At 40.3% G+C, this 25,493-nt stretch overlaps 1 pseudogene; it reads left to right on the forward strand.

The window, feature by feature from the left end:
• LOC127412108 (leucine-rich melanocyte differentiation-associated protein-like) overlaps positions 1–23,471 on the forward strand; it is a 508,385-nt pseudogene extending 484,914 nt beyond the window's left edge.
• The last annotated feature ends 2,022 nt before the right edge of the window (positions 23,472–25,493 follow it).

Here is a 25,493-nt window from a genome sequence, read left to right on the forward strand (position 1 = left end):
GCACTCAGTAATCTTTTCCTCATTAAAAAAGTTATTTAGTTACTTAAATAAATGTGTAAAGTGATTTACGCTCACATGAGATAAAGATTCCAGTCATATCAGTGGCTTGAAAAAGCTCACCTCATTGAAGATCACATGACCAGCCACCAGTGTTTGGGAGTAACGGAAAACATGTAACGGGATTACATATTTAAAATAAAAAATATGAGTAACTGTATTCAACTACAGTTACAATTTAAATCATTGGTAATCAGAATACAGTTACATTCAAAAAGTATTTTGATTACTGAAGAGATTACTTTGCATTTTATTGTAAAACACTTACAGTACTTATGATGTGTTACATTAATATGAGCAGACGGAGAAGTACATTTGAAGTAAGTTTGGAGCAGCAGAAATAGCAAGCTCTTTGATATTAGGGCAAGCATCTTATTCTTGATGAGAATTTTTGTATTGTTTTTCTTTAAAAATATCTAAAAATCCTTAAAACAAGATCAGATTTCTTTAGAAGCAACACTGCATAAGATATTTAGGTTTTTCAGAGAATGTATTTTTAACGTGTAATTTATCTTCCTGTACTGGCAGATTTTTATCTACCAGTGCTGAAGAAGTAATCCAAAGTATTTATATTACATTACATAATTTGAGTAATCTATTGAAATATGTTACAAATTACATTTTACAGCATGTGTTCTGTAATGTGTAGTGGTAATACATTAACGTAACCCTCCTAACCCTGCCATCCGACTACTATATCTCGGTAACCCCCATGTTATTGGACACTTTTGTTCACAGAATAGATGAATCAGGGCTGACTACATATAGGACATTTCTTAAATGCCATTGATTTCCAAAAAGCTTTAATTTTGCATAATTCACACCAACAGGGGTTGTTAAAAATTCCAAAACCAATGTAATATCGGCCAGCACAACATTTCCTTGAAAAGTGTAAACACTGTGAAGCATTTTAATCATTGCTCTGTTTGTTTGAGCATGCCGACCATCCTGGCATAGCACCAATGGCTCAACCACCATTGTCAGTCAACATTTAGGGCAGCACTATATGTTTGGAACAACCAATAGCAGATGGGAGTGAGTGTTCAGGAAACCTGTTTGAAATCATGCATTATTTTTGCACTGTATTTGGTGACACTAGAAATTACACACTAAAGGTGTTTAAAGGAATATTCTGGGTTCAATACAAGTTAAGCTCAATCAGCAGCTTTTGTGGCATAATGTTAATTACCACAAAAACTATATTTTAAATTGTCCCTCCTTTTCTTTAAAAAGCAAAATTCTCGGTTACAGTGAGGCATTTAAAATGGAAGTGAACGGGGCCAATCCGTAAACATTAAAATACTCACTGTTTCAAAAGTAAAGTCACAAGACATTAAAAAAAATATGCATGTTAACATGTTTTTAATGTGATAAAATCGCTAACTAACCTTTTCTGTGTAAAGTTATATTTAACATTAGAACTTTGTTACCATGATGACATATCACTAAACCCTTAAACGGTAATTTAAACAACTTTACAGCTCAAATAATACACAAGTTTTAACAGAAGAATTAATGTAAGTGATTTTATCAGATTATAAGCTTCACATTTCTGCCTTCAAACCCTCAAAAAATTGGCCCCATTCACTTCCATTGTAAGTGACTCACTATAACTTATATTGTAGCTTTTTATGAGTCGAAATAATTTTTGTGGTAATCAACAATATGCCACAAATGCTGATGATTGCTACACACTCTCACAGGGAAATCGTAAGGATTCGTACGACTTTACTAAATTTGGCTAATGCGTATGATATCGTGCGACTGCACTCATATGAATTCGTACGATTTTACTACAGCCAATGATGCCTCTGGAATACGTGACAATGACTTGCTTCTATCACACACAACAGCTTCCTATAATGTTTGCACACTCTACTGGTCGGTTAGGTTTAGATAAGGGGTTTGGGTAAGGGCATAACATTAATAAGCATGTCCTTAATGCCTCGTGCGCGAAACTCATGCTTACTTCCGCATTAGATATCCGGGAATTTGCACGTGATGAAATCGTACGAAATCATATGAAATAGCCAACTCATGAAATATGTACGAATTTTCATTTGACTGGTTTGGATGATTGAGCATAACTTGGATTTCTTTAAACTAGCAATTTTACGGAATGAATCTAAGCATTATAAGCTAAAAACAAAACAAAAAAACACTAGAAATAGTTGTAGTTCCCAGTACTTATGTTTGGGAACCGAGAAGCGGTTCTTATTTAGAAACAGTTCAATGTAAAAAAAAAAAAATGACCAGAACCGTAAACATTTGGTTCTGTTAATGGCTCTCAAACAAGCATTCTTCCACAGATGTGGGCGGTACACCGTACTAAAAAAAGGCGCCTCTACAAGTGTTGTCTGATTCCAGAAAAAAAAATGAGCCAGTTCTTTTGAATAAATCTGAAACATTTTTGAAACAATCAGAGCGGTTACTGAATTAATCTGACTCGCTTACTGAAACACAAGTTGTTAAGAATCATTAAGAGAAATCGTAATCATAACCAGAATCATTAAATTCATTTTGATCCCTAGGAATAATAGCAAATCAAGTCTGTACACAATGTAAAACCATATGTTGAAAAATTTTGTTTTATGCATAAAATAAATTGTTGATAAATGTTGGCTATTATGACTTCACTGGAGTTTTGCCAGAGGAAGAAAAGCAAAGACAGCATATTTCCAGGACATCACCGACTGTGATGCCAGGTCACAGAGAAGCTGTGGAGGGCTATTGTTGTTTGTAATAAGCTGTGAATGTGCCGGTTCTGTCTTCCCCCCATGATCTCACAGGAAGACAACCTCCTCTTCTTTGAAAACAACCAGGTATGACAGGACGGGAACAATGCTTTCAACCTTTCTCCTGCCAGATTATGCACCATGGAAACATTAGCTTTCAGAAAACTTTTAATCTGTCACTTTAATGGCTGCGTGTGTGTGTGTGTGTCTGGAATAAAGAGAAGGCCAGGTACTGGTACTGTCTTTTTTTATATATATTAGCTAACAGATCATCAGCCAATCCCACAGGCACAGACGAGCTTCTCTGTTTTCCACTAACAGGTTTTGTAAGAAATTGCTGTTTCTGCATTTTTACTTTTCTCCTGCCTTTGTCTCACGCTTCTCGTTTTCTCATGTAATAAGCCAAGTGTCCAGCTGTGGAAGCTGGCTGCTCTGTGCAAAATTTGCAGTGTGCTGCACTATATCACGCATCACCCTAGTTGCCAGTTTACGCTAAACACACTCCTCCGTCCCAGGCTGGCCCATGTGTGTCTGTCTTTCTCTCTGCAGATTGCACTCCCTCCCAACAAAAAGCTTTGTTTAAAGAAGTCAACCAGCAGAGGGAATGTACATCTCACATGCCTGTGCCATTTGCAGACTGCTTCTTTAAAAGGCTAGTTCATCCAAATATGAAGATTCTGTAATCATTTACTCATTGAAAATCTTCAAATCAGTATTTACTGAAAGTCATGACATATGACAACAATTTTCACAACAAATCACTCTTTTGAATCAGATCTTTTCAATGAATCAGTTGATACGGTTCACAAAAATGTTCTTAATGATTCATTAATTTTTTAAGTGCATATCTAAAAATTCATCTGAAGAAAATACAAATTGTTGCACATTTCCAACCACTACTTCATGCACATTGTCTTGAGGGAGCCACCTTGTCTTGATGGAGCAGATGAACGACCTCCTTGCTTCTGGGAGGACTGAAGCATTTGTACCTCGTTTTATTAAATGTTGCCAGGTGATGCCGCAAAAAAGGTGTAATATCTGATATAATGAGGACTGAAATGGCTTCCATGCCCACACGCCGCCAGCCTCCACATACCTGGGGGCACCCTTTCTCAAACATGTTCTGGCGGATTGTGAGGACCCACTTTAAAGACCAGCTGTGGGTTAAACATTTCTGAATGTCAAGGATTATATTTGAAGAATTGTGTGCTAAGTTCTGATCTTTCGTTTGGCCAGTCACATCATTAACACATGAATGAATGGTCAAAACACGTCATAATTTTGTGAATACACTGTTTACATCACATTAATGCGCATTTTAACTAATAAGAAACTCTAGAAAATCCATCTCCTCCCAGTGCATTACATTTTAAGCAAATTTTGAGTTTATTCGCATATCAAGCATTTACATTCAGGATTTCTTAATGCAATTTCAAAATATGCATAAAAATAGTTGGATGGAAACCCAGCTATTGATACTTTTCTCTTGAACTCCTATGAACACACCAAGGAGAGCTAGTGAAAATGTCAAGATTCTAAGTGAATAACGACTTACATTTTGGTTTCTCTCCCAAAGCTAACATGTGACTTCTTGGAAAACTTGGAAAATAGTGCACATGTCATATGGACCACTTGTGATTGTTATATGATAGTGATGGTGCTTTTGCGCCCTTGTTGAAGTTTGAAAGCCCCAGTCCCCGTTCATTTGTAATTGAAAAGAGCGACCGGTACATTCTTTAAAATATCCCATTTTGTGTTCCACAGAAAAGAAAGTCTTTTAGGGTTGGAACAACATGAGGGAGAGTAAATCATAGCAGAACTTTAATTTTTTGGTGAATAATCCTTTAAAGGAATAGTTCACCCAAAAATGATAATTTTCTCATCAATTACTCACCCTTATGCCAACTCGTATGATATTTTGATGGAGATATGATGTGAATATATCCATGCAATGCAAGTCAATGGGGAACAACATCTCCAATCTTGAAAAAGTACATAAAGGCAGCGTAAAGGTAATCCATATGACTCAAAGTGGTGTAATCCATGTCTTCTGAAGCGATACGACCGGTTTTGGGTGTAAACGGACCAATAACTTCTTTTTCACAATACATCTTGACATCTGCAGTCTCCTTTGCACAATCATGCTTTCAAGTTTGATTACACTTCCTTGCGCTTCCTCCTTTAACCTTATTGACTTGCACTGTATGGATACATTCACATCATATCTCCATCAAAATATCTTTGTTTGTGTTCCACAGAAGAAAGAAAGTCATATGAGTTTGAGCACATCAGACGCTGCTCCAGGCACTGATATGAGGGTCAACGAAAATGAATGATGTCTGAGATGGAGACAATTATAAATAAATCTTTTAAGAATCTAAACCTTTATATTTATGTTGGTAAAAAAATGTAAAGAGATTTCTTACCAGAGGCACTTTTGTTGGTGCTGCATCCATAGGAGCACTTCAAGGAAACTGACGTCATGTTGTTGTGTCACATGGCTCTGCGCCAGAAGTTTAACCCTTAAATGACAGTTTAGAGTGTTGTGAACAGTATTCAATCATTTTTTATTCATTTAAATTATGCGTTGCATATAACAATGTCCACGCATGTGGACGCAGGGTTGCTCGACGTTAAAACAAACTGATTTACTTGTCTTTTAGAAATTATTAAAGACTATGCCAAAGTACATATGCCATTTTTTTTCTTTATTACAATCTTAATATTCAGTAGTTGAAAACATGTATTCATGATAGAAGAGGTGTATTCAAATCATTGTTTGTATGAACTGCATTTTTAATGTACTTTCGAATAACGTAATAGATCCAGACAACTAAAATGAGCTCCATGTCACTGACCCATGAACGTGTTTACTCCACCAGTAGTGATCTCTCTTTCACTCCTGTCGAGAGGCCTAAATACCAGCAGAGGAAACTCTCTAAAGAGATCCACGCTGCTGCTGTGTTTAGGATGAAAGCACGACAGGTTGGTGCTAGTCTTATATCCAAGCGAGGTGAAGTGTACAAGAATCTCCACTCAAATAAACACTCAAAATGAGCATAAAGTTAGGTTTCTAGCAGCGCTACTTCGATCCCCAGGGCAGCTGCCACAGCTGGAGTGCAAAAACCCTGTCTACCCCTCAAAACACATACTCACGCTGACAGAGCTGTCTGCTAATAACCCCCCCCCCCCCCCACACACACACACACACACAAACATGCTGCAGACATCTGATCTGATGCAAACCGACATCTCTTCTCACTTCACAGTTTGGATCATCTCAACTCACTAGGATGGAAGGGAAAATGATCATCACTTGGCTTCAAAAGTCCAAATTTATATTGACTGAGTTTGTCCCCGGGCCTGTGGTCTGACACGAACGGGCCCTGGCACTAACTCACTCTGGAAAGAGAGTGCGGGACTAGAGTGACATGTTGGAGAAGGAGACTGGTTGCCGATTAGAGAAAGGGGAGGAGAGAGAGAGATGAAGAGGGGTGGAGAGGCCACTTTGATGCGACCAGAGAAGGAAGGTATCCAATTTCTTTAGAATTCGGACTGATGTGAGAATATGCTTGGCACTAATATGGCACCAGTATCTCTGTCCTCATCTCTGTTCTCTGTCAGTACGTGCAATTGCGGAGCCCGTTTCTCTCCGCTCTGACAGTGTCTTTTCGGATTATGTTAGTGGCGCGCCTCGAGCACCACTGCAGCTTGCCCATCACTCAGACACTTTGTTTGAAGCTGGGCTTTTTTGGCATTAATGCACTTGATGTCTATTTAAAAATGGCAGTGAGCGTGGTATCTGTTTTCCTCTCGGGAGATCATTGACAGCATTAATGCCACTTGTCCTTGCCTCATTTACTGTAGCGCTGACACCTAGCTGCAATCTGCCACATCGATCAAATGCCTCTCTCTCTCTCTCTCTCTCTCTCTCTCTCTCTCTCTCTCTCTCTCTCTCTCTATCTCTATCTCTCTCTGTGTCTCTCTGTCACTCTCTCAGTGGCATGTCAGAACTGTCCTGTCTTTAACACACTAGGCTGTCTTGACACATCACCTATAGGCCTCACAGTCAGCTGGCATTTGCAGGAAAACAGAAATAAGAATACAAATATTGCGCTCTTGCTGTTAACACTGGGATATATTTTCCAGGACATATTGTTGATATATGTAATAACCAAAGAGCTGGAAAACAATTTCACACACTCATTGACTTATGACCAGTTTCTTCTTGCTTATACGGAGAAAATGTGTGTTATAGGTTAATTAATCCTCACTAATCTTGCATTTGTCACTGCTTGATGATGATAATTATTGTTTTGGATGAAAGAGGCCCCTGGGTCTGACACCAGAATATCATAGAGACATGGAGGGTGGGGGCTTCGCTCGGCATTAGTAAATAACCATTTAGTATTACCATAGCAACACCTTTAACAGCCTAGCAACCACCTAGTAACACCATAGCAATACCATAACAACCACTCAGAACCTCCTAGCAACTGCTTAACTACACCATAGCGGCCACCCAGAACACCATAACCAACCACCTAGCAAGGCCTTAGTGTCAACTCAGAACACCCTAGCAAACCTAGCAACAAAAACTAAACACCTTAGTAGCTGCTTAGCAACACCGTTGCAACAGAACAACCTAGCAACCTCCTAGCAAGGCCCTAGCGACCACTCAAAACACACTAGCATCCACCTAGTAACACACTAGCAAACAACCTAAATACCCTAGCAATCGCTTAACACCATAGCAACTACCCACAATGCCAAAGTCACTGCCTAGTAATGCCCTAGCAATTACCTAGTAACTCCCTAGCAACAGCTTAACAAGGCAAGGGAAGTTTATTTATATAGCACATTTCATACCCAATGGCAATTTAAAGTGTTTTTCATAAAGAAAATACAAGATGCATAAAAATACATTTAAAAACCAATTTAGAACATGAAATATGAAATAAAAAGTAATAAAATAAATCTAAAAAAAGTTGAAATGATTAAAATGAATAAAAAAGAAAAAATAATACTACATTGTTAAAAAATAAAAGAATAAAATAGTATTATTAAAATGAATGAAAGCAATCACTGAGTGCAGCACAGTGCTCAGTCAAAAAATGCACAGCTAAACAGATGTGTTTTCAGTCTTGATTTAAATGTGGCTACTGTTGGGACATATCAAACGTCTTCTGGAAGCTGGTTCCAGCTGCACGCGGCATAATAGCTAAACACTGTCTCACCTTGTTTTGAGTGAACCCTTGGTATTTCTAACTGACTTGATCCTAATGATCTGAGAGGTGTGTTAGGTTTATATTCAACAAGCAAATCTGCAATGTATTTAGGTCCTATGCTGTTGAGTGAATTATAAACGATTAATAGTACTTAAAAATCAATTCTAAATGTAACTGGAAGCTAGTGTAAAGACCTGAGGACTGGAATAATATGCTCTGATTTTTTGGTTCTGGTGAGAATCCTGGCAGCAGCATTCTGAATGAGCTGCATGTGTCTAATGGTTTTTGGGAAGGTCAGTGAGAAGTCAGTTCACCCTACTGGTGATGAATGCATGAAGTAGGGTGTTCTTTAAGTCTTGACTGGATACAAAATATCTAATTCTGGCTATATTTTTGAGATGATAGTAGGCTGATGTGACTACTGAAATGAAGGCCTGACTCCAAAATGACACCATTCCTTACTTGATTTTTTTTTTATTTTATTATTTTTTTTTTTTATAGACCTTTGGAGTCACGGTATGTGTTCACCTTGGGAATTTTGCCTTTGTTGCCAAATACAATGACCTCTGTTTTGTCTGTATTTAAATGGAGGAAGTTCGTTTCGGCACATCCAACTGTTAATTTCATCAAGGCACTGGCACATGGAGTCTATGGGGCAGTAGTCACTTGGCGATAGGGCTAGGTAGATCTGGGTGTAATCTGAATAGCACTGGTATACAATTTTGTTCTTTTTCATAATTTGGCCTAGTGGGAGCATATACAGGTTGAACAGGAGCGGTGCAAGGATTAAGCCTTGTGGGACTCCACATATCATGGATGTCCACTCAGATTCATAGTTCCCTATGTTCACAAAGTAACCCATCCCATCTACATACAGGTATGACCTGAACCAGCTGAGGGCTGTCCCAGAGACCCCTACCCAGTTTTCCAGTCTGTCTAGGAGTATTTTGTGGTCGACAGTGTCAAATGCATCACTGAGATACAATAAAACTAGCACTGATATTTTGCCTGCATCAGTATTTAGCCGGATATCATTTATTATCTTTATCAGTGCTGTCTCTGTGCTGTGATGCTGTCGAAAACCAAACTGGTAATTGTCCAAGTAGCCATTTGAGTTTAAGAATTTAAGTGGATTGAAAATGAGCTTTTCAATGCTCTTGGCTATGAAAGGAAGATTTGAAATTGGTCTGTAGTTGTTTAATATGCCATTATAGAGATTGCTCTTTTTTTTAGAAAGGGCTTAACAATTGCAGTTTTCAGAGACTTCGGAAAATTGCCTGAAAGGAGTGAGGTATTCACTATGTCTAAGAGATCAGTTTCTACACAGTTAAACACATTTTTGAAACAAAAATATGTGGGGAGTGTGTCAAGACAGCAGGTTGATGTTTTAAACTGCTGCAGTGTTTCTTCCAGATTTTTCTTCCTAGTTCCATATTAAAAGCATGAAGGCTGCCTCTATAGATATTGTAATGGTCTTCAAGTTTTGTTTTCCACCACATTCATTCTGATTTTTTGCATTTCCTTTTTTATGCTTTGCACTGCTGTTGTGTTTCTCCAAGGCGTTTTACGCCTGCCAGTAATCTGCCTGGCCTTTACAGGAGCAATGTCATCAATAGCATTTTTAACTTTAGAGTTAAAGTTATCAAGGAGAACATCAACAGATTCTGCAGATATACTTGGTGTCATTGATAAAGCCTTCAGAAATTGCACACTAGTGTTTTCATTTATGTACCTCTTCTTGATGGAGAGATCTAACTTCAGCAGGCGGAGAAATCAGTAGATCAAAGAAATACAGCAATGGTCAGACAGTGCTACATTCTTAATAACAGTGCATGAAATGTTCAGACCCTTACTAATAAGCAGATCTAGAGTGTGGCCCAAGTGTGTGTGAGTCCAATTACATGCTGTGTCAAGTCAAAAGTGTTTAAAACAGTTTTGAGTTCTTTGGCCGAGTTGTTTTCAGGAATATCTATATGGATATTAAAATCCCCTGCAATAATAAAACAGTCAAATTCAGATGAAATTGCTGATAAAAGTGGTAAATGTGGAAGAGTATTTTGGGGGCCTATAAATAATTATAAATAGAATGCATGGAGCACCTTTTAGTACAATAAATAAATACTCAAAGGACAAGTAATCACCAATTGGTACTTGCTTGCAATGAATGACATCTTTAAACAGAGCTGCTATTCCTCCACCTCTACTAATAGCTCTGCAGATACTCATAAAGTTTGGAGGGACTGATTCATTGAGGACTGTTGAACTGCAGCTGTTTTCTAACCAAGTTTAATTTAGAAACATAAAATACAGGTTATTTGTGGTTATGAGATCATTGACTAAAAATTACTTGTTTTTAAGAGAGCGGATGTTTAAAAGTGCTAATTTAACTGTATATGTTTTTGGCTCCACAGTAATCTCAGATTGACATCTAATAGGCAACAGATTAGACAGGTTTGCCGTACGTCTTGAGAAGGCCTTAGTCTTTCTATCCCTTGGCACAACAGATATAGATAAAGCTACAGGCAGATTGGAATCCCACTTGTTCTGTGAACATTGGTGAATATTGCTACTACTGTAGTGGGGACCCGACACATATCTCTGAGAGATGTTATCAGTTGTTTGCTGTTCACCCAGAGCAGATGAAGGATGGTAAGGTCCCTGGCATTGTGGCAGCGGCCAGAGAGCTGTCTCGGAAGGGGAGGGGGAGCATCCTAGCAACAACTTCGCAAAACACCCTAGCAACTACCCCAAACACCCTGGCAACCACTTAACAACACTGAAGCAACCACCCACAGCACTATAGCAACTGCCTTAGCAACCCCCTAGTGACTACTTAGTAACACACTAGCAATTGCTTAAGACCTGTAGCAACCACCCACAACACCATAGCAACCTCATAGCAAAGCCCTGGCGACTAGTTAGAGTAACACCCTAACAACAGCTTCACAACACCATAGCAACAACCTGGTTACAAGACCTAGCACAGCCCAACAAGGCCATAGTGACCACTCAGAACATCCTAGCAACCACCTCGCAAAACACCCTAGCATCTACCCCAAACAGCCTAGCAACACTGCAGCAACCACCCACAACACCATAGCAACTGCCTTAGCAACCCCCTAGCAACTACTTAATAAACACTAACCTAGCAACTGCTTAACAGCCCCGTAGCAAACACCCAGAACACCATAGCACCAGCAAGCAAGTTCCTAGTGAACACACAGAACATCCTAGCAACCACCTGGTAAACCCTAGCAACTACCCCAAACATCCTAGCAACTGATTAACAACACCATAGCAATCACCCGCAACACCATATCAACCTCCTAGCAAAGCCCTAGCAACTAGTTAGTAACACCCTAACAACAGCTTAACAAAACCATAGCAACAACCTTACTACAAGACCTAGCACTGCCCAACAAGGCCCTAGTGATCACTCAGAACATACTAGCAACAACCTCACAAAGCACCCTAGCAACTACATAACAACACCATAGCAACTGCCTTAGCAATGCCCTAGCGACGACTACTTAGTAACACCTTAGCAACTGCTAAGTAGCAACCACCCAGAACACCATAGCACCACCTAGCAAGGCCCTAGCGAACACTAAAAACACCCTTGTAACTAACTAGTAACACCCTAGCAACTACCCCAAACACCCTAGAAACTGCTTAACAACACAGTAGCAATCACAAACAACACCATACAGCCTCCTAACAAAGCCCTAGCAACTAGTTAGTAACACCCTAGCAACAGCTTAACAACACCATAGCAACAACTTTGCTACAAGACCTAGCACTGCCCAACAAGGCCCTAGTGACCACTCAGAACATCCTAGCAACCACCTCGCAAAACACCCTAGCAACTACCCCAAACACTCTAGCAACCAATTAACAACACTGCAGCAACCGCCCACAACACCATAGCAACTGCCTTAGCAACCTCCTAGTGTCTACGTAGTAAACACTCTAGCAACTGCTTAACAGCCCCATAGCAACCACCCAGAACACCATAGCACCACCTAGCAAGGCCCTAGCGAACACTTAAAACACCCTTGCAACCACCTAGTAACACCCTAGCAACTACCCCAAACACCATAAAAACTGCTTAACAACACAGTAGCAATCAACCACAACACCATAGCAACCTCCTAGCAAAGTCCTAGCAACTAGTTAGTAACACCCTAGCAACAGCTTAACAACACCATAGCAACAACATAGCTAAAAGACTTAGCACTGCCCAACAAGGTTGTTAAGTGGTTTCTAGAGTGTTTGGGGTATTTGCTAAGGTGTTTTGCAAGGTGGTTGCTAGGATGTTCTGAGTGGTCACTAGGGCCTTGTTGGGCAGTGCTAGGTCTTGTAGAAAGGCTGTTGCTATGGTGTTGTTAAGCTGTTGCTAGGGTGTTACTAACTAGTTGCTAGGGCCTTGCTAGGATATTTTTATGGCATTGTGGGTGATTGCTAAGGTGTTGCAAGGTGAGTGTAGTAACCACTCAGAACATCCTAGCAACCACTTTGCAAAAAACCCTAGCAACTACCCCAAACACCCTGGCAACAACTTAACAACACTGCAGCAACCACCCACAACACCCTAGCAACTGCTTAACAGCCCCATAGCAACCACCTAGAACACCATAGCAGCACCTAGCAAGGTCCTAGCGAACACTAAGAACACCCTAGCAACCACCTGCTTAACAACACCTTAGCAATCACCCACAACACCATAGAAATATCCTAGCAAGGCCCTAGCAAGTAGTTAGTAACACCCTAGCAACAGCTTAACAACACCATAGCAACAACCTTGCTACAAGACCTAGCACTGCCCAACAAGGCCCTAGTGACCACTCAGAACATCCTAGCAACCACCTCGCAAAACACCCTAGCAAATACCCCAAACACTCTAGAAACCACTTAACAACACTGCAGCAACCACCCACAAAACCATAGCAACTGCCTTAGCAACCCCGTAGTGTCCACTTAGTAAACACTCTAGCAACTGCTTAACAGCCCCATAGCAACCACCCAGAACACCATAGCACCACCTAGCAAGGCCCTAGCGAACACTCAGAACACCCTAGAAACCACCTAGTAACACCCTAGCAACTACCCCAAACAACCTAGCAGCTGCTTAACAACAATGCAGCAATCACCACAGCAACCGCCTAGCAAAGCACTGGTGTGTAGTGAGCATACTGGTGCACTACGGCTGCCGTCACATCATCCAAGTGGATGCTGCACATTGGTGGTGGTTGAGGAGAGTCCACTGTTCACTGTGTAAAGTGATATAAATGTAACGTTCATTCATTCATTCATTCAAAGCCCTAGTGACTAGTTAGTTAGTAACACCCTACCAACTACCCCAAACACCCTAGCAACTGCTTAACAACACTGTAGCAATCACCCACAACACCATAGCAACTGCCTAGAAAAGCCCTAGTGACTGGTTAGTAACACCCTAGAAACCACTTAACAGCACTGCAGCAAGCACTCACAATACAATAGTACCACCTAGCAAGGCCCTAGAGAACACTCGGAACACCCTAGCAACCACCTAGTAACACCCTAGCAACTGATTAACAACACAAAATTAAAAACAGAAGTTGCTATGGACCATAGCAATCACCCAAAATACCAAATTCACTGCCTATCAATGCCCTAACAACTACCTAGTAACTCCATAGCAACTGCTTAACAACACCATAGCAACCACCTAGCTAGAACACCTAGCAAGGCCCTAGTGACCACTTAACACCTCACAACCACACACAACACCATAGCAACTACCTTAGCAATGCCCTGGCGACTACCAAGTAACACTCTAGCAATTGCTTAACAGCAACGTAGCAACCACCCAGAACACCATATCACCACTTAGTAACCACTCAGAACACCCAAGCAACCACCTAGTAATACCCTAACAAACTACCCCAAACACCCTAGCAACTGCTTAACAACACCATAGCAACCACCCACAACACCACAGCAACTGCCTAGTAAAGCCCCAGCAACTAGTTAGCAACACCATAGAAACTACCACAGACACCCTAGCAACTGCTTAACAATACCATAGCAATCACCCACAACATCATAGCAACCGACTAGTAAAGCCCTAGAGACTGGTTAATAACACCACAGCAACCTATGAACAGCACTGCAACAAGCACACAGGGACCACTCAGTGCACCCTAGCAACCACCTAGTAACTGTTTAAAAAAACTGTAACATCCACCCACAATACCATAGTCAATTAGCAACACCCTAATAACTCCCTAGCAAATGCTGAACAACACCAACACAACCACCTAACTGCCCTAGTGACCACTCAGAACATGAATGAATGAACATTACAGTTATATAGCACTTTTCTGACACTACATGCAAAGTGCTTTACAAAGTGAACAGGGGACATTCCTCATCCACCACCAGTGTGCAGCATCCACCTGGATGATATGATGGCAGCCATAGTGCACCAGTACACTCACCACACACCAGCTATTGGTGGAGAGGAGAGAGTGGACTGATACAGCCAATTAATGGATGGGGATTATTAAGAGACCATGATTGAGAAGGTCCAATGGGAGAATTTGGCCAGGACACTGGGGTTACACCCCTACTCTTTTCGAGAAATGCCCTGGGATTTTTAATGACCACAGAGATCTCCCATCCAGGAAGTGACCAGGCTCAGCCCTGCTTAGCTTCAGTAGGCAAACTGTCTTGAGCTACAGGGTGATATGGCTGCTGGCTTAGCAACATCCTATCAACCACTTAACAACACCGCAGTAACCAACCACAACACCATAGCAACTGCCTTAGCAACACCCTAGCAACTGCTTAATAGCACCGTAGCAACCTCCCAGAACACCATAGCACCACCAAGAAATTCCCTAGCGACCACTCCGAACACCCTTGCAACCACCTAGTAATACCCTACCAACTACCACAAACCCCCTAGCAACGTCTTGACAACATCGTAGCAACCACTCACAACACCATAGCAACCGCCAAGCAATGCCCTAGTGTTACGTCCCTATTAGTCTAGGGGTATCAAAGGGACATCAACATAAACCAGAACAGAACCAACTAGAACAACCTTGTGCAAATAAACAGAAGGAGGCTTAAGCAGACCACCAACAAGGCTTGAAGCGTTAGAAGTGAGCTTTACTGAGAATAATTAAACGTATTTACATAAACATGGTCCAACAAAAGAAAACACATACAAAAAAAAGGTGAAAAGGGAACAAGAGTGTTGCCAACAAAAAGAAACAAGGAAAACCAAAAAGCTACCTAACTAAAGGCAGAAAAGGCTTACTGAAAACAAAACACAAAATAAATCTGCCTACTCTAACTAAAACAAAAACATACAATTGGTGGCAACCACTCCTTGCCTGGTGTTACTAGACAGTGTTAAGGTCTACATGTTGCAACATGTGCAGGGCCCCTAACCTGTTCCCAATTCAAAAATAAAACGAGCATCTAGAAAGGTCCAAGGACCTTACAAAGTCAAATGAAGAAAACAAAACAAAGAAAACAAACTGAAAAGCTTTACAACAAAAGCCACAAGCAATACAAAACAGGTCCTCTCGTATAACAGCCATCTTGAATTTTATAGACCTGGGTGATCTCAGGTCTCCATGTGTGATTGGCTGATCACAAAGACAGGCAGCGATTGGCTGGAACAAATGCAAATGGATGAACCAATGGGGGGCAAGCTCCTGCAACAGAAAACACACACAGAGAAAACAAAACACATATGCCTAGAGGGCGTAACACCTCCTTTCACAAGAGCAAACTTTAAAGGTTTGCATTCACTAAACTAGACACGGGACAACGCATCAGCAATAACATTATTGACGCCCTTCTTATTCCTAACTTCTAAATTATAATCCTGGACCAATAAAGACCATCTCATGAGACACTGGTTATGATTATACATACGAGAGAGGAATATCAGTTGATTATGATCTGTGAAAACAATTACAGGTACAGGAGATGAACCAACATAGACTTCAAAATGCTGAAGAGAGAATGACATTGCCAAAGCCTTTTTCTCGATTGTAGAATACTTTAACTGGTGTTTGTTAAATTTACGGGAGAAATAACAAACAGGATGGTCAACTCCATCCTCGTCCTCCTGTAACAGCACCGCACCTGCACCAAAAGCACTTGCATCTACCTCAATCTTGAATGGTACATCAAAATTAGGAGCAGCAAGAACAGGGGCAGTACACAGTAAAGCTTTCACATTAACAAATGCCTGCTGGCACTCAGGAGTCCACTCAAAAACTCAGTAGATTGGTAAGTGGGATGATAACAGTTGAGAAGTTCTTGCAAAAACTTCGATAGTACCCGACCATTCCGAGAAACCTACGGAGCTCTTTCTTTGTAATAGGAGCTGGAAAGGCAGTGATCGCAGTAACTTTTTGCTCAACAGGTTGTACCTGCCCTTGCCCTACCTGTTTTCCCAAATAGGTTACCGTAACTCCCAAACTCACACTTTGCAAGGTTCAAAGTCAGAGTAGCTCTTGCATGATGAGTAAATACTTCCCTAAGAGTATTAACGTGATGTAACCAATCAGGAGAGTAAATTACCAAATCATCTAGATAGGCATTACAATTTGGCACATCAGCTAGGACCATATTTAATTATTAACTTATTAATGTAGCGGGTGCATTTCTCATACCAAACGCCATTACAGAGTACTGTAGAAAGTGATCAGGTGTCACAAAGGCTGAGATATCGGAGGCTCTAGGTGTTAAAGGAACCTGCCAATATCCCTTTAGTATGTCCAGTTTAGTGACATACTTTGCTGAACCAACATTATCTATACAGTCCTCGATTCTTGACGATGGATAGTAGTCTGGAAGAGTAACAGCATTCACCCTCCTGTAATCTGTACAGAACCTAAAAGTACCATCTGACTTGGGAACAATCAGGCAGGGGGAACTCCAGGGACTAGAGCTTGGTCTTGCCATCCCATTATCTAGAAGAAACTCGACCTCCTGTTTCATGATGGCTCTCTTTACTGGATTAATACGATAGGCATGTCGCTTTATAGGGATCCTGTCATCTGTGATAAATATGTCATGCTGTAAAACTGTGGTTTGGGAAGGTACATCTCCAAAAAGAGTGGGCAAATCTGCAACTAGTTGCAGAATGTCACCTCGCTCAGCTTCTGACAAATGCTGAAGATGGAAAGGTAAATTAGAGATCATCTCTGAATTTAAAAGTCTAGCTGACTTTTGTACCAAATTAGAGAGCGCTAGATCATCTTCAATCTCTGGCTCAGCAGATACTGAAATTAATCACCAAAGGCTTGGAGGTTACATCCTCACTAACAGAAATAGACTTGACAGAAGTTGTTGCAGGACTTACCCTTGCATGATATTCTTTTAGCATGTTAATGTGACAGACACGGGTTTGACGTTTCCTTTCTGGAGTATGGATTACATAGTCTGTATCACTGAGCTTTTCCATGACCATGTAAGGACCTGAAAAATGAGCAGACAGAGAAGAACCAGGGACAGGTAATAAAACCAAAACTTTGTCACCAGGTTTAAATGATCGAACAATGGCCTTCTTGTCAAAATGGCTTTTCACTTTGTGTTGAAGACAAAGTTTCTCTTGCCACAGCAACAGCATTGTGCAGGTGTTCTCGCAGCTGACTAACATAGTCTAATACATTAGTCGTGGGAGCAGAATCAACCAATAATAACTCATCTCTAAAAATTCTCAAGGGGCCACGAAGAGTATGTCCAAAGACAAGTTCTGCAGGGTTAAATCCAAGGGACTCCTGCACAGCCTCACGCACAGCAAAAAGAACAAAGGGAAGTCCATCATCCCAGCATTTCTTGGTTTCCAAACAGTATTTGCGCAGCATAGACTTTAATGTCTGATGCCAATGCTCAAGTACACCCTGGGACTCAGGGTGATAGGCACTAGAGACTCTGTGCTCCAAAACTTGATTGAACACCTTAGAAAGAAAGTTGGAACCCTGATCAGTCTGGAAGATTTTAGGGAGCCCAAATGTTGAAAAAAATTTGGTTAGTGCTTTTATCACTGAAGTAGCAGTGATTTTTCGTAAGGGAATATCCTCTGGGAATCTAGTAGTAACACACATTACTGTCACCAGGAACTGATCACCAGATTTAGTCCTGGGCAAAGGGCCCACACAATCAACCATAACATGCTCATAAGGCTCTCTCACAACAGGGACTGGACAAAGAGGAGATGGAGGGACTTTTTGGTTTGGCTTACCAGCCAGTTGACATGTATGACAGGTTTTACAATGCCGTGCCACATCAGATTTCAAACCTGGCCAAAAAAAGTGTTTCAAAATGCGATTATAAGATTTGTGACACCTAGACCATACACTGTCATGAGCCAAACACAACACTTGTTCTCGTAAAACTGAAGGAGTTACCACTTGATAGGTAGCACTCCAGTCTAAATCTGCCTCACCAGGAGGGGTCCACCTGCAAATTAGTACCTTATTCTCAAAGTAGTACACTGCCTCTCTATCATTCACGGTGTCAGAAGGGACAACTAACGAAAAATACTTGACCAAAGATGGATCAGATTGTTGAGCTGCAATCAACTGATCACGGGAAACAGAAAACTGAAGTGGGTCAAGCCTTACAAACAATTTTGAGGAAACAGGCTTACTCTTCAAACCGGAGTCTGAAGAGGAACAGAGTTGTCATGGGCCAGATCCTTCATCAACATTGGGCCTAAAAAAGAATCAGACAGGTCAACATGTTCCAATTTCTGTGCCTGTGCACGAGTAATGACACAACTAGGAAAGACATTTGGGAAGTTGTAAAACAATTAATCGGTTGTAAAACAATGATCTATTCGATCTGCTACCTCGAGCATTGGCGTTACTTTCCCATGAGCTATATCATTTCCCATGATAAAGTCGATCCCCTTTACAGGCAGAGTTGGCTGCAGCCCTACTCTAAAGAAACCATTGACTAAGTCTGACTTTATGTGTACAGTGTGTAAAGGTACTGGAACAAATCCCATCTCAATACCCTGCCCTAAAACACTCACCCCACGTTAGGTTTGATCTGTCAAAGATAACACATCTGCAAGCAAAAGCGACTGGGTTGCCCCAGTATCCCTCAGAATGCTAATCAGCCTCTGATCCTCAGGCCTTCTTGTTGCAGATACTAGCCCCTTAAAAATAAATGGAGCATAAACAGAATCAGGAATTATGTCATTGCTGGAAACAGTTCCTTTGGAAGACAAAGGGACATTTTTAATCAAGGCCACACTTTTATTCTGACCTGACCCTTGTGATTGCATCTGCTTTCACTTAAGGGACATACAGTCAGCTATAAAATGTCCAAATTTGTGACAGTAAAAACATTCTCTCTCTTTCGGGTGGACGGATGGTGACTTTACCTGACTAGTTACAAAAGGCAGAGACACTGATGGAGTAGACACTGACATAGATTTTTGATCTTTTGATACAAAGACATTTTTGTGAGTGAGCACAAACTCATCTGCTAAAACTGCAGCCTCAGACAAGGAAGAAACCCTCTGTTCATTTAAATAAACCACAATACGCTCAGGCAAACAGTTCTTAAACTCTTCCAGCAGAATGAGTTCTCGGAGAGAATTGTAATCAGTAACTTTGGTTGCAGCACACCACGTATCAAAGAGAGTTCCTTTTTCTCTGGCAAACTCAACAAATGTCTGACTATTTGCCTTCCTATAGCTCCTAAACTTTTGCCTGTATGCCTCAGGAACGAGCTCATAGGCACGCAAAACTGCTGCTTTAACCAAATCATTATGGTAAGCTATCATCTAATGATAGTGTCACTACTTTCTGAGACTTTCCGGAAAATTTGCACTGCAGTAAGAGAGGCCATACTTCCTTTGGCCACTGGAAGGAAGCCGCAATGTGCTCAAAAGAACTAAAGTAAGAATCCACTTCAGTATCTCGGAAAGGAGGGACTAAAGTAATATTATATTTACTTACATCAAATGAAGTAGTAGGTTGGTCTGGGGAAGATACTTTAGAACTGGCTGGTACTAGAGCTCATGCAGATTCCAGTTCCAGTTTACGCAGACGAACAGCTATATCAGCTTCAATTTCCAACTTACGTACTTTTAAACGAAGCTCCATCTCAGCCTTACGAACCTGGGCCCTCTCCTGAGCCTCCATTCGGAGACGTGCCAAACGGACCTTTAACCTGGCATCTCCTCTGGACTGAGACAAACCAGAGGAGACTGGAGAAAATGGGTCAAAACCTGGTAAGGTAGCTGGAGACTTAGCCTCAACAGCTATCTTAGTTCCACTAACATCCGCCTGCAACGCATTTTGTTCACCTTCAGAGTCATGCATACTTGCCCCCACAACATCAGATTCAAATATATCTGCATCATATTGTACTGGTCCTTTAAGAATCTTCAACTCCACTAGCTTTTCCCAAATTACCAGCTTTAAGCGTTTCTTAACAAGACCTCTAGATACAGAAATACCAAAGTGGTCTGCAATAGCCTTTAAATCATCCTTATGGCATTTATCAAGTTGCTCATCACTAGGTTTACTAACAAACTGGTTTATATCAAACAACGCCATGATACTACTCAAATTCTGTTAACTGTTTTACCTATTTTCAAAGATTTCAATAGATCCTGGATGAGCCCCCATTTTATGTTATGTCCCTAGTAGTCTAGGGGTATCAAAGGGACATCAACATAAACCAGAACAGAACCAACTAGAACAACCTTGTGCAAATAAACAGAAGGAGGCTTAAGCAGACCACCAACAAGTCTTGAAGAGTACATGAGCTTTACTGAAAATAATTAAACATATTTACATATTTACATAAACATGATCCAACAAAAGAAAACCAAAAAAAAGGTGAAAAGGGAACAAGAGTGTTGCCAACAAAAAGAAACAAGGAAAACCAAAAAGCCAATTAACTAAATGCAGAAAAGGCTTACTGAAAACAAAACACAAAATAAATCTGCCTACTCTAACTAAAACAAAAATGTACAATTGGTGGCAACCACTCCTTACCTGGTGTTACTAGACAGTCTTAAGGTCTACATGTTGCAACATGTGCAGGGCCCCTAACCTGTTCCCAATTCAAAAATAAAATAAGCATCAAGAAAGGTCCAAGGACTTTACAAAGTCAAAAGAAGAAAACAAAACAAAGAAAACTGAAAATCTGTACAACAAAAGCCACAAGCAACACAAAACAGCTCCTCGCGTATAACAGCCATCTTGAATTTTATAGACCTAGGTGATCTCAGGTCTCCATGTGTGATTGGCTGATCACACAAGACAGGCGGCGATTGGCTGGAACAAATGCAAATGGTTGAACCAATGGGGGGCAGGCTCCTACAACAGAAAACACACAGAGAAAAAAAAAAAAAACAACACATAAGCCTAGAGGGCGTAACGCCTAGATACTAACTAGTAAATCACAAGCAACTACCAAGAACACCATAGCAACTTCATAACAATGCAGTAGCAACCAACCACAATACCATAGCAATCGCCTAGCAATGCCCTAGCAACCACCCTGAACAATCTAGTAACTTCTTAACAACACCATAGCAATGACCCAGAACACCATAGCACCGCCTAGCAACACCCTAGCGACCTCTCAACACACCCTCGCAACCACCTAGCAACTACCCTAAACACCATAGCAACCGCTTAACACCACCATAGCAACCACTTAGAAACTACTCAGAACACCCTAGCAACCATCCAGACCACCATAGCAACTGTCTAACAATGCCCTAATAAACACCCAAACATTATGGTCGCAAATGGCGGAGAATCCAGTAGCTTAGTCTTCACAAACAAAAAACATATAAAAAAATTTCAAATTGTTTTGGACATGGAACCATGAAAATACCACTTTTTTGTGCTTGGTATATGGTATGTATGCAGTATGAATATGGTAATCATTCAGTAACCCATTGTATATACTGTATACCATAGTATTACCATCTGATGCCATCTGTTTTTACATTAAACATAAGCAAATGCTTTCTGTAAAGTAGAATTCCTGCCACTGATGCTCGTATTGTTTTTTTTTTTTGTTTGTTTTTTTTTTAATGAATGAATGAAATGGACTTCTAAAGGGTCAAAATGTAAGAGTGAATGGCATTCAGAAATAAGCCCTGGTGTCATGTTTGAAATGATACAGAATCACAAGCGTGTATCTCATTAAAAATAGACACTGCATGACATCTGGTTGGCTCTTGCCCTATAGGAGTGTTAATGCTCCTTCCAGGGCCTGTCACAATGTCTCTCTCAAACACATTTAAAGTGTGTCTGAACAATGACTGGCAACGAATGAAGCAAATGGTCACGTTAACAAACATAGTTGGTCAGTAGAGAGGTGCGATCAACTCGCTGTTGATCCTCACCCTTACTGTCTTTTCTTCTCTGTCTTTCTTCCACTCTCTCTCTCTCTCTCTCTCCGTCTCAGAAGAAAGCAATCTCTTGACTTGTTATTGTCTAGACAGAGCCCTCAGGCTAAATGTTGTCTCTCTAGTGTTCTCAGACTTTAGACGGATGCGCTGTCTCCACCGACACACCTTTCATGCCAGAAATTTGAGTGAGAAATGACAGATTCTGGTGTCTGGATTTTGTATTTGGAGTAGAGTGTGTGCATAAGTGACAAAATTATTCTTGATGGATAAACAGTAACTGAGGAACAGTAATATGTATTGTTTTGGGGGGGGGGGGGGCTTATAGTTCAGAGATTTATAATGCATATGTGCTTTTTAAAGGAATAGCTCTGTCATCATTTACTCACTACATATATTTTGAAACCCAAATGACTTTCTGTCTTCAGCAGAACACAAAAAGAGATATTTATAGCAGAATGTCCCAGCTGCTCTTTGACATATAAGTGAATGTTGACCACGGCTGTCAAGAGTTTAGATAAATAACAACTTAAAATTCATATCATATGGCTTCAGAAGACTTGGAATACAGTACACAAGTCATATGGACTACTTTCATGGTGATTTTATGGTGCTTGTCCTTTTTTGAGTTTGACAGCCTCTGGTCAGCATTCACTTTCATCATATGGAAAAAAGCAGATCGGATATTCTTCTAAACTTCTCCTTTGGTGTTCCACGAAAGAAAGAACATCATACAAGTTTGGAGCGACATGAATTAAACATTTTGGATGAACTAAACTTTTAATAATATTGATGTGTGTTTACATAATTAAAAAGACGTGACTTAATTGCTGAAGTGCTTCTGTTGTGTTGCTTTGAAATTCACAGTTAAAGCACCTCACAGTTTCTCTGCAGAATTCACATCAAGTCAGTTTGACATTGACATTGTAGTTAAATGTCATTTTGACATGCTCTTCTCTCTTAATTTCAGGGTTTTTCACCAAGTGCCGTTATGTCTACTACGGCAAGCACTCAGAGGGCAATCGATTCATCCGCAATGACCAGCTCTGACTGACAGAGGGGTCAATGGACAGACACACGTGGGGGCTTTACAAAGATATCCGCCACATATTATTATAAATATACATGTTGCCACATGCATTTTAAGCAGCAATACACAGCCCTCTAGTGCCGTCTGCTGAGTGTGCCTTACCTGCCACCTCCCATCGCTCTCGCTCCGTCTGAGCACTGCCATCCACATTGACATGATTGCCTTTAAGCAGCCCCGCTATGCCGTGGTGACAGACACACACACACGGCCAAGTGCTCGTCCTGACAGCCGCCGCTCCATGATGGATTGCCTGGTCCAACTGCTGCTCTCCCTGGGTTAAAGGTCCCACCTGAGGCTGCAGTCTGCCCACACAGAAGCACAGGATGAGTTCCTTTCAAAGTCAAAGCTAAAGTTAAAGAGAAACATTGGAAGAAAGTGTGGCTTTTGTTTTAGTTTTACACTTTACCCGTTATTCAAAGATAAGCTTATTTCCTTACTAACCCAAAAAATAATTGGACACTTTTGAATGTATCAATGTCTTTGCATTATATAGCCAAATATCTCAACCAAGTGATAAACACACTTCTCAAGCAAAACTTTTTGATTATAAAACAAAAGATATTTTGTTTAAAATGAAGACACATTATTTAGACACTTTCTCTTTGTCAAACACAGTGGATCATACAGTAAGTAATGTGATGAACTACACCTGTGGTTACTCTGTTGGGACACCTGTGTGAACTTGATGGGAACTCACATCATACATCCACAAAAAATCACCTTGAGACCAGTTTGTGAAATGTAATTGTAAACATGTCAAGAAAAGTATTAGATCTTGACATCAGAAGAGCAAAAGATTTGAAGTTAGATTTGTTATCTAATCTAATGAATTTTAAAAACATTTTAAGGGATAGTTTACCTAAAAATTATCTCATAATTCACTCACCCTCATGCCATCCCAGATGGCATTTCTTTCTTCTGCAGCAAACAAGCAGAATTTTAGAAAAAAATGTATCTCAGCTCTGTAGTTCCTCACAATGCAGGTGAATGGTGACCAACATTTTTAAGCTCCAAAAAACACATAAAGGCCACATAAAAGTAATCCATAAGACTCAGTGTTTAAATCCATGTCTTCAGAAGCAAAATGATAAATGATAAGTGTGGGTGAGAAACAAATCAATATTTAAGTACTTTTTTCCTATAAATTCTCCTCCATGCCCAGTAGGTGGCGATATGCACAATTAATGCAAATTGCCAAAAACACGAAGAACATGAAAGTGGAGATTTATAGTAGAAATGGGCTTAAATATTTATCAGTTTCTCACCCACACAAATCATATCACTTCTGAAAACATGGATTTCAGAATGCTGCCTTATATGCTTTTTGGACCTTTAAAAATATTATTTTAAAATCTTAGCTGTTGATTAACATGTATAATTTCTTTCATATATAATCTATGATTTATTTTATTTGTTCATAAATGTAGCTGAGAGGTACTTCCAGGCTCTTGGCTCTGTGGCATGTGTATGTTTGCATGTGTGTGAGGTGCATGAGCATGTTGTGTGTGTGAAGTTTGTGTTGCGGGGGCAGGGAGCCTGGAGGAGCTGTGAAAGAGAGAGGTAATGAGCTTTGCTTTGCTTTATTTCACTCTTTCTCTGGAGGAAGAGAGCAAAGAAAGACAGCAGCTCTACCAGTGAAATAGAGGAGGAGGACGTGTGTATGTGTCGGGGGAGTCAACAACTTTCTCCTCTTTTTTTGATTGTTTCTTCATGTGATTTTTGGACCTATATTTTTTATGACTTCCTCTTTTTTTCTTTGTTTTTAAAAAAAAAAAAAAAAAAAAATCCATTAAATCCATAATGCTGTATTTTGCAAACAGGGTTTACTAACAGAGGCCAAAATGTTTGGCAATTGATATAGTAAGGATAATGAAAATTTTTAATTGTAGTTTGTCCAATTTATTTTGCTGCCTGTGTTCACTCTTTAAATATTACATTCCACATTTTGTTAAGTAGCCTTTTTAGATGACATAAGTCCAAAG

Source organism: Myxocyprinus asiaticus, chromosome 21, assembly GCF_019703515.2.
Source record: "Myxocyprinus asiaticus isolate MX2 ecotype Aquarium Trade chromosome 21, UBuf_Myxa_2, whole genome shotgun sequence".
In the NCBI taxonomy this organism is placed as follows: Eukaryota; Metazoa; Chordata; class Actinopteri; order Cypriniformes; family Catostomidae; genus Myxocyprinus; species Myxocyprinus asiaticus.